Raw genomic sequence first — 10,100 nt, forward strand, 5'->3', positions numbered from 1 at the left:
TTCCTAAAAGTAACATTATTTCCGGTATGTAAATCATTCACAAACGTAAGAACTTTAACTACCATGAATAATATGTTCATAGTTAGAGCGGCAGTAAACATTTGGCAAACTTTACATATCTACGTTGTAAAGAGACAGCAGAACTTCTATATCCTGTGAGCGATGGCTCTTCCCATAATGACATTTTCACTTCCGTTTCAGGCGATCATTTATACCCTAGGTCGGCCTCTTCTGATAACATCCTCTTACTGACTTATGTCTGGATCAGGGTTTACAGTATCCCCAATTTGTTTTCTGATTTCTCTTCGGAAAAAAAAAAACAAAACTATATTATGGAGCGACCCGTTTTTACCAGCCTTTTTTTATCCCCATGTGGAATTAGTCATCCTAGAAAAGGTCTGAGGAAGATGGAATAATTCTCTAACTAATAAAACCTTGCAGCCTTTTTCCTTGACAATACCCAGAGTGCAGAGGTTTGGAGAAGTTACTGCCAGGCGGAGCCAAAAGATAAGGTCAGACACTGGCATTTATTCATGAAAATAGTAGCAAGATGGTTCGGATTTATTATTTGTTAAGGTCCCCTGGAAATGCATGACAATGCTTTTAACGAACATTCTGCATAAGAATGTCAGCACAACACCACAAACGCAGCATAAAAAACCAGGGCTTCTGTCTCAGAAGGTGTTTGGTGGGAGTCTATAAAGCTAATGGCTTAAGTGCAAATCATTATCTTGTGAGAGGCGGCTGGCACAGCTTAACAAAACTCGAGCTCCAGAAAGTCCCCTGTTCAAAGGACACTTTTTCTTCTCCCGTTTTTATAAATTTACACAGATTTTTGAGAGCAAGGAATCATCTGTGGAGTATCATAATGCTACAAAGGAGCAGCTTTCCCGCTGGAAATTTTCTGCGAAAGGCACCTACATTTTAATGTAAATCTGTTCTCATGCAAAAGAATACTTGTCATATCTATTTTACTTCTTTTATTTATTTATTTATTTTTTTGGTGGATGCTTATGTAAAAATTTCTTGATTAATATTTTTAAAAACATGAACTTTGGGGATTTAACCAAAGCGAAACTTCGCATCTGTATTTTATTATTTATTTATTTATTTTAGGCGAGGCAACCCTTGGTCGACCTCACAGATTGCAAGAACCTTGTCTGTTTACAATGCCTTTTTTTTTTTTTTTTTTTTTACCCCTACAGCCCCTGGTCTTCCTAGGTGGTCTCCCATCCAAACACTAACCAGGTCCAACCCTGCTTAGCTTCTGAGATCAGATGGGATCGGGCTTGTTCAGGGCGATATGGCCGTAGACTCGTGTCTGTATTTTAGGCCTTGTTCGTATCTGGGGAACGTATTGAGTAATGTGTATTGCATTTTTTAGAAACTCAACTTGAAACGGCTCATAAATGTTGAGCTATAAAAAAATCATAGAACCTAGGGGAAATGACAAGAAGGATTAAGTATCGATAGCTTGGGAAAAGATAAAAACTCCTGACTTACGGGTAACTAGTAAGCAATTTTTGAAAAACGGTCCCATTTTCATGAAAGCTAATAAGTGACAGATCAACAGATTCAATTTAAAAATATATATATATTGAGGAGTAACATGAAGCAGTGTTATTCTGGGAACTTCAAAAATGCCACCTACTAAACATAAAGAATCGTAGTATACTTTCTGGTATTATTATGTAACTCATTTGTTGGACTTTCAATTCAAAATGAAGAGAGGAAAAAAAGGTAATTTTCTGAAGTGATGAATACTAACAATCAACAGCTCCCAACGAGGTGCTGTTGTGACCTCCGGCCATTACTAATGAAGGTAAAACAGGGTGAGCATCGGAATGGCACTGGAAGCTGGATATATGCAAAGTAACTGTAAAGTCCCAAGACAAAGAAATGGATTTTGTTGATGTCTTCAAAGAAGACAAGAAGGTTGAGAGCCATATTACGGAATAGCGGGATCTGCTGGAAAATGAAACCCAACAAAACCCCTTAATCTTTCCTTTAATGAATATGCTTTTTTTTCCCCTTTTTCTCTTAGGTGTATTAATTTTCTCCTTAAAAACGCAGGCATCACCATGGAGACAATGCATGGAAACCATCTTTAACAGAGTCACCAAGACTTTACTGTTCTGTCAATTTAGCGTTCTGTTGTTTGCCAGCAGACACGTGTGTGTGTGTGTGTGTGTGTGTGTGTGTGTGTGTGTGTGTGTGTATCCAGTCTGTTTAGACAGAAGGAAATATCTCAAAATTCTATTCCTATTGGTATTTCACCCTGACTCTAAAGTCCACGTGCAGCTTGTTTGTTTCATGGAATTTGCTAGGGAGTTGGTCAAGGGGGTTAAAACACGCCACCTCCGTGTGGCAGTGTCTCTAGGACCCTGAGTCTAGCAGAGGCCATGGAAACCTGCCACTCCCTCTCCTGTATACAGAAGGTAGTTCCTACTCAGTGCAATAATCCACTGCCTCGCCACAGTATATCCGCAGTATCGTGGGAACTAATTCTTTAGGATAAGTAAAAATACAAATGAACATATGCATGGAATAATTTACTTTAGGATAAGTAAAAATACAAATGAACATATGTATGGAATTTTCTGAGTTTTCCTTGTCGGTAAATCATTCAAACTTTTAAAGAAACGTCATATCCACGGTCCAGATTTTACAACATCGGATCGGCTGCATCCCTAAGAAAATCATGTTCCCATCTCATCCAAGAGGGAATGGTGGAGTGGAGCCTGGCCTGTGGTCAGGAAGCACTGTTCTGGTGCTGGCTGCCCATTGGGTCGAAGACCTTCACAAATTAAAACAAAGACCCAGGGGCGGTAAGAACTGGCTTTTAAGCCACATTCCAGTAAACATTTCACAAATGGGTAGTACCGCTTTTTGTTCCATGCGTTCATTTAACGACCATGTCCAGGTGCCCAGACGCTGCGGAGGAAACGTGGGGATGACAGACGTGTTTTTGTTTATTCGCGTGTTTGTTTATTACTCATATGGGATCTCATTTCACGTTTGCAAGCAGATGGACGTGATCTAACCGAACTGGAAACAAAATAATAGCTTTGCTCAGCAGAAACGGAAGGTCCACATATCAGCGCTACGTGCGAAGCGGCACTTACCTGCAGACACCTGTCCGCAGGCCCCGCCCTCTGGGATGACCGCTTCCCTTTCTCATGGTGGGGGGCCTGAGGGTTAGAGCTGGCAACATCTTTTCTTTCCTCCTCCTCGGTTTCACTATTTCTCTGTGGTTGGTTAAATTATTTTTGTCAAGATAATTGGAATTTGTAGAGTTTGATGCACCAATTTGAGGTTAAAGGGACACGTTTACTTTCTCACATAAAGCAGGCGGATCAATTTTCCCCAGCAGCGGGCTGCTAATAAAATATTTTCCCTCTTCACTAAATGCGCGTAAATACTCATAAATACTTCTTCACCAGTAAAAGGTTTAACCCTTCATCCCATTTAAAGCCTGGGAAAGGCTGCGGGAGGGGCGGGGAGTAGAAGAGAAATGTAAAATGAATAGAAAAAAATTCCACAGACGATGACTTTCTCCGGAAATTAATTTAACATAAACCCGACCCTTCCGATCTTCCCTGCCTGCCTTCTCTTTCTTTCTGTCCTCTTAGCACGCCTAAGGCATTTTTTATTAGAGGTGACAGAAGGGAACGTGGACGCTTTTACCCAGAACACAGATAAACAGCGCTAAACACAGAAGCGAGAGTTTCGGATTCATGGCGCCTGGGGCCTCTGCATGAGGACTGTGTCCCCGTCACAGGCGATTTGGAGACGGGAGCTTCTCCCGCGTTTGTGTTCGGTATGTAGAATGACGCTCATTGTTTATGGGTCGTTATTATTATTATAAGGACTATTATTTTTATAGTCATTGAGTAGAGACTTAACATGAACAGAGAGAAGCAGACGCGCCAGCCCAGACTTACGCAGATGTGGTAAATTTCAGACCCAGAGGCCACGGGGGAGGTGGCCCGAAGCCCTCTTGTTAGAGACAAGGAGACCGAGGTTCAAAAGACCAAAGGTCACATTTCTAGCTAATAATAGAACTCAGAATGGAATCCAGGTTGTCAGCATTCTCAGTTTGTAAAATCTGTGCCTAAGCTAACACAGAAAGGGATGAAAATGATAATAGCGCGATGGCCAGGACGCATTCTCCACGCGCTCCGCGCCACGCTGAGCATGGCGAGCCTTCTCTCTCTCTCCTCCAAGTCATAGGAACTACTATTGTCATCCCAGCCACACAGCTGGGAAACCTGAACTTGGATGGGCTAAAGGAACGCCAGGACGCCACGGTTCTCTATGACTCCTGGGGAGGAGTCTTCGGCACACGCCGAACTGGGTCACCTTTTTAGACTCATAAGTATGTGAAGCATTGATGGCGATTCAAATACCAATTTAGTATGAATTGACACATTTTTTTTTTAGAGTGCTGTCACTTAATATCCTATAGTGATAGTTGACGGGTCTAGGAAAATTACTTAAATATTTTTAAAATTTGTTTAATGGCTCATTTTTCTTCCTGGATGAAATCAAATAATTGTTTAAGCTCATTTTTATATCGAAAAAGGGAAATTATAAGCTTTTTTTCCCTCGCAGTATCAGTATAGTTTGATTTGTCACAAAATGGCATGAGCCCTACTCTCAAGTATGTTGGAAGGTTCACACAGTCCCCAACATGTCCAGTGTCCCTTGGGTGCTTTATGTATGAATTTCAGTACGAATTCCCAGTCCTGCTGAATTCTCAGTCACTCTACCATCGCTTTGTTTCCTGGGCCATGAACTTACTTCTGTGCCATTCTGGGTAAATCTAAGGCTGTTGCGTGTGGTCAGCTTTCATTAAAATTTGGGCTGATGAAGAGAGAGAACACAAAACAGATCCCATATCCCAACGATGTGTTTGTCCACACTCTTCCCATGCCATCAGAAACCCTTCATTTCTGCAGTTACTACCCAAAGCCATGTCACTTGACCCTTCTCTTCCTACCGAGAATCTTCTTTCTCATTTTCTCCTCTTCCTGTTTTGAGCCTCTAAATTCTTGTCCCCTCTCTCCACGAAGGAGACAATTCAAAATTCCATCTACTTGAATATGCAGCTGTCATTTGCAAGGGAATAGGTCGCAGCATGGCACCAGGAAGTCCTAGGGCAGTGCTGGCTTCAGACAGGATCGGGTGCAGAGGTTCCAGCAGCCCCCAGTACGGGGCCTCCTTCTCTGTGGTGTGGATCTGTGCCCCTCAACCACGTTCACTCCACTTTTAGGCTCCATGTGGTGGACAGCAGCGTCACTTTCTACAGTTTCATGTGCAAGTACAGAGGGAAAGAGAGGATGTCTTTTCCGATAACCCTACAAAAATCCTAAAGTTTATTCGTATTGGACTGACCATGGCCCACTCAAGGTATCACGCTGGCCATTCAGCCAGGGTCACTGCTTCAGCCCTCAAAAGGCACCAGCAAGATCATCGAAACAAGTAGTTAAGGGGAACCTCAAGTAAAATGTGGAGGCATCATCAGAGAATTGAAGGATGGCCCCGCTGAGGCAAACGGCAATAGACTACTGCATGTTTTTTGTCTAAACTTCTCCCATAACTGCGTGTCCTCAGAGTAGGGCTCATTTTCATAACCAACATGTTCATTGAGGTATTCTTCCCTCAACACAAAGAAATTCTCTCTGTAACAAGGGGGCTCCTGTGTCGCTTTGAGCCTAAACTTCAACTCAAACTTCAGCTAGCTCTTAAAAAATAATTTCTTTTCTCTCCTTATGTTGAGAAATAAATCTATATTTAGATTTATTCATTTCTAGGTAGATTTATTTCTGTGATTCTTTAATGTTCACGTACGTGGACATACTGAATGGAAACAGACCAAGCGTTGTCTAATGAAGGGTCCGTTTTAATGGTTGATAAAAATGATTTGCAATTTGTGTATGGCTTCTTCGCAGAGGTAGAAGAAGCTGGAATAGGCGGTTGCCATAATTTGAGGGTGCCGTAAATTAATATGCAAACTTGTTTGAAAATTAAGTCCTTGTTTTATGCGGTTTAAAAATCATGATCTTTATCAGCGAAATGGATGACTGTTTATTTAAGGTTGAAATTTGAAAGTTTCATCAGCTATAAATAGTCATTACATATTTATAGCTTATATATCAACAGGCTTTACTGTTATTTTTCTTTACCACTATGGTGAGAATATTGGGGGTGCAGTACATAAGAAATGCACTGGGTAATTTTAAGTGATAGAATGAATATAAAATGTGTCATGTAATTCTTAACTCCTAATGAGCTTTAGATTATTCCTGCTATTATTAATAAAACAATGATGATGATAATGATGCTGATGATGTAGTTTAGAACAGAAGTCCTATATAGAATAAAGATGAGATAATATCAAACAGCAATTAAGAAGCCCGATGGAAAAATGAGTACAGCTTGATCCCATTTTTTTCTGGCATATATTTTACAAACTCAAATGTGTGCACGTGTGCATGCGTGTACATACACACAATGCAATAAAGTGTATACACACGCAGACCCACAAATACCCTGTGTTCAAATTCCCAATGGAAGGCTGAAAGCCCAAAACATAAAATAATGATTTCTGATCCTATCTTCTTGTGGCACAGCCTAAACAGTAAGCATAAGACTCCTACATCCTCACAGTGGCTTTCTTCACGAAAATGAACATCCACAGGCAACACAGCACTAGCTGTATAAAACAAAAGGCAGAATTGTATTTCACTGGAATTCCAACATCTATAACGGAAGTGTAGTATTAGGGTTCATCAATATGCACTGGTACCAAATATTTCCTTTCTTGCTCTGTCATTGCCTTTCTTCCCAAGGGTAGCAGAATATTATTACCAATCTTTAGGTTATGATTCCTTATCATATTCTAGCATATATAAAGTACTTTTAAATAATTCTAAAACATATATGATCAAAAGGAGTTAAATATTTCTTTTTCCAAGGAGAGACCTTTCCATTGCACACATGGATGTCTTATGAGCTGATGGCAGTGTCCAGGCTTAGTTTTTCCATCTGCAAAACGGAGTGACTCTCCCTTACGTGGCATAGTGTGGCGGCGAGATAACGTGTGGCATTCTGGGAGAGGCGCGCTGGAGACATGGCAACACCTGGGGAAACCTCAGGTCTTCAGACCCTATGAGTCTGCTGTTTGTGTATCATCTTCCATTCTCTTTAAACCAATGAATGGTTCTCCTGGATTCCACTCTCTACGCGTTATATTTCAACCAGCAACAAAATGACTTAAGGAGAAGGTTTTGCCTCTTCTTTCTTCCACCGGGCTGATTCTCCACATTATTAATGGGACACCCAGACAGTTTATTTGTCATGCATCGTTCTCAGTATGCTGCGTGAGCAAGTGTCAGCTGACTCAGCACATCCTGAACTAGAGAAGTGTCTCTGTGAATATAAAGTGGGACCTACATCACTAAGGGCAACAAATCAGGGATATCCACTTTCATCAATCTCTTCTACCAGCTTATTGCGCAGGAGGATTTTTCACTGGTAGTGACTTTCCCTTGAAATTTCAAAGATCTGTGCATTTCCCTCGGGCAAGAGTCTTATTCAGGCAACGACTACCTTCTTTTTCTTCGTAAAGCCTGGAACAAAAGCTCCTGTATCTAGGATCCATTCTATGGGGTGCACAATGATCAGAAGCACATGAGTTTCACAGAGATTCTATCTACAGAATACGCTGCTTGTTTTCAAGCCCGGGTCCATAAAGGGAGGGAAGAACGAGAGAAGAAAGAGGGAAGGAAAGAGGGAGGGAGGGAAGAAGGAATGCTACACGTAGAAAAACTTAGGCTCTACATTTAGGTAGAAGCTGTTTTAAATCCTGGCTCTATGACTTTACTTCCTATAAAAGGCCAATAAATAAGTTCTCGAAGCCTCAATTTTCTCATCTGCATGATGAATGTATTATTATAATCTACTCCGTGAGAATATTAGAAAAAATTAAATAATACGATGCACATAATAGAGCATCATACTACCTGCTTCACATAGTACGTAGTCATTCTAATTTAGCTTTTATTAACAATTATTATCATTTTACATAATGGCCATTGGTGGCTGTGCTTCTTGTGGCTATTTCAAATGTTATTTGCTTCTTCCCTATCAAACAGCTGAAGTTAAGACTAGAATATTCTATCAAATTAAAAATGGACATTAAAAATGGAGACTTAGATCACAATCGAAAGTCTACCCGGAGTCCAACTTATGATCAAAGGGATCTTCCCAGACCCTTCTTAGAATGAGAAAAATGGCAAAAAGAACTCAGTGCCTTCATGGGCAAAGTACTGACTGTAGAAAAAGGTGAAGGAATACCATATCCTCAACTGTTTCTCAGGCATCCTCTGAGCCAAAGAATAGAGTCATATGAAAAAGAACACAGAAGAACACAGAAAAGAGGAGTGATCGGATTACATTACGAAGCTTACGCACCACTGGAAAAATTCGAATGCATGGATGTCATCTATGGTAAGCAGGAAAGCCACAGCAGACAGAAAGAAGATACTTGTACCAACCACAGATGTATTCATTAGTCACAACCTAAAACACTTCCAAATAGTAAACCCATGTCCATGGAGAGTGTCTTGATTATTACAGAATGAGGACGAAGTGACTACAATGAATATACTGTGTTCCAAGTGAAGATTCTGAAATTCTATAGCGATAGTCACTAAAATGCTTGCAGATAAAATTCTATAATTAGAGAGACCAAAATAGAGTGGAAATCTAGAAGTGTTATCAATCTTTCACATCAGAGTATTTATTTTATAGAAATAATATCTTTCTATGTGCATGGACATGTATATATACCCAAAGTCATTATCAATTAATGACATTCGAAGGCCAATTATTGTCTCTCATTCCAGATGACAAAAGAATGTGAGGATATCAAATGATATTCGATCTCCTTAGACATGAAAATGTGCTTAAATTATAACCTAGCAGTTTGCTCCCATTTGTGCTGTGAAGAGTGATGCATCATGTATAACTTTACATATGGAATCTAGAGAATGCAGCGAAAATGGCAATAATAATGTTTGCCTTTTGAGAGAAGGACCAAGGAATTGAGAATCTAGCTAAAAAATAAAACAGAAAGGACTTTTCACTGTATACTCTTTTGTGTTATTTAAAATTGGGTAATGTCATTTGATGACCGATCTAGTTACTCTACGAAACCGGTAAAATAGTCAAACTCCAATCGGTCAAGACAGTTATTTGTTAATGGTCTTATTTACATTTAGATTTTGGTTGATTCTAGGACAACATTGAACATGATCTATCCATATATAGATGAGATCTATATCTTGGAGCCATAGACACAATCTTTGGATCATTTAAAGCTGGTTTCCCAGACACGGAAAGTCCTGAGGAAGTATTTGACAGATGTTGGCTCAGCTATTTTATTACTTTGGAGAGACTGAGGATAGGGTGGTTTATTTAGGGATTCACTAGCCTTATTGACCTTCTATGACGGATTTTGATTTCTTGGGATTCTTGCAAAGGAAAAGATTGCAAACCTTTTCCCTCAAATATCAATAATGGTTAACGGCTAGGAAGCAATATGGCGGGTAACACAGCGAACAGCCCTCATCACTATCACACCAAATGGAAATTTAATCTACATGCCATATAAACTTTTATTACTTTAAGATATTTTAGAGAACTAGAGAAATTAGAGAAATGAAACAAAAAACCTCAAAAATTCTTTTTATTCCTGACCCAGATCATAAAGCTTTAATATAAGTAATAGAAATATGTACAATGCACGTTAGCTTCTGATTATATATTACATTGAGTGGGCAACTGGTTATTTTATGATATTCTTTATAAGGAAATAAAGCTCCTTAACCTGTTTGAAAGTGGCTATACTGCCTAGAACTCAATTCTGGCATCAATAAACTCCTTCCTGCTAAATTGAAAGACTATTATATTCAAACTCTTATCCTCCTTCCTGTCTGTACTGGAAACTTGTCACCACCGATGGCATTCCGACCCCAGTCAGTTCTCCTAACTAGCAGGCTTGGTACAGCAGTCCCATTTTTCTCCTAATACTC

General features: G+C 39.9%; 1 pseudogene; it reads right to left on the reverse strand.

The window, feature by feature from the left end:
- Positions 1 to 1,196: 1,196 nt before the first annotated feature.
- Positions 1,197 to 1,315, reverse strand: LOC111745720 (annotated as a pseudogene).
- Positions 1,316 to 10,100: the final 8,785 nt, after the last annotated feature.

The sequence above is a fragment of the Pteropus vampyrus genome, unplaced genomic scaffold (assembly GCF_000151845.1).
Source record: "Pteropus vampyrus isolate Shadow unplaced genomic scaffold, Pvam_2.0 Scaffold162, whole genome shotgun sequence".
NCBI lineage: Eukaryota > Metazoa > Chordata > Mammalia > Chiroptera > Pteropodidae > Pteropus > Pteropus vampyrus.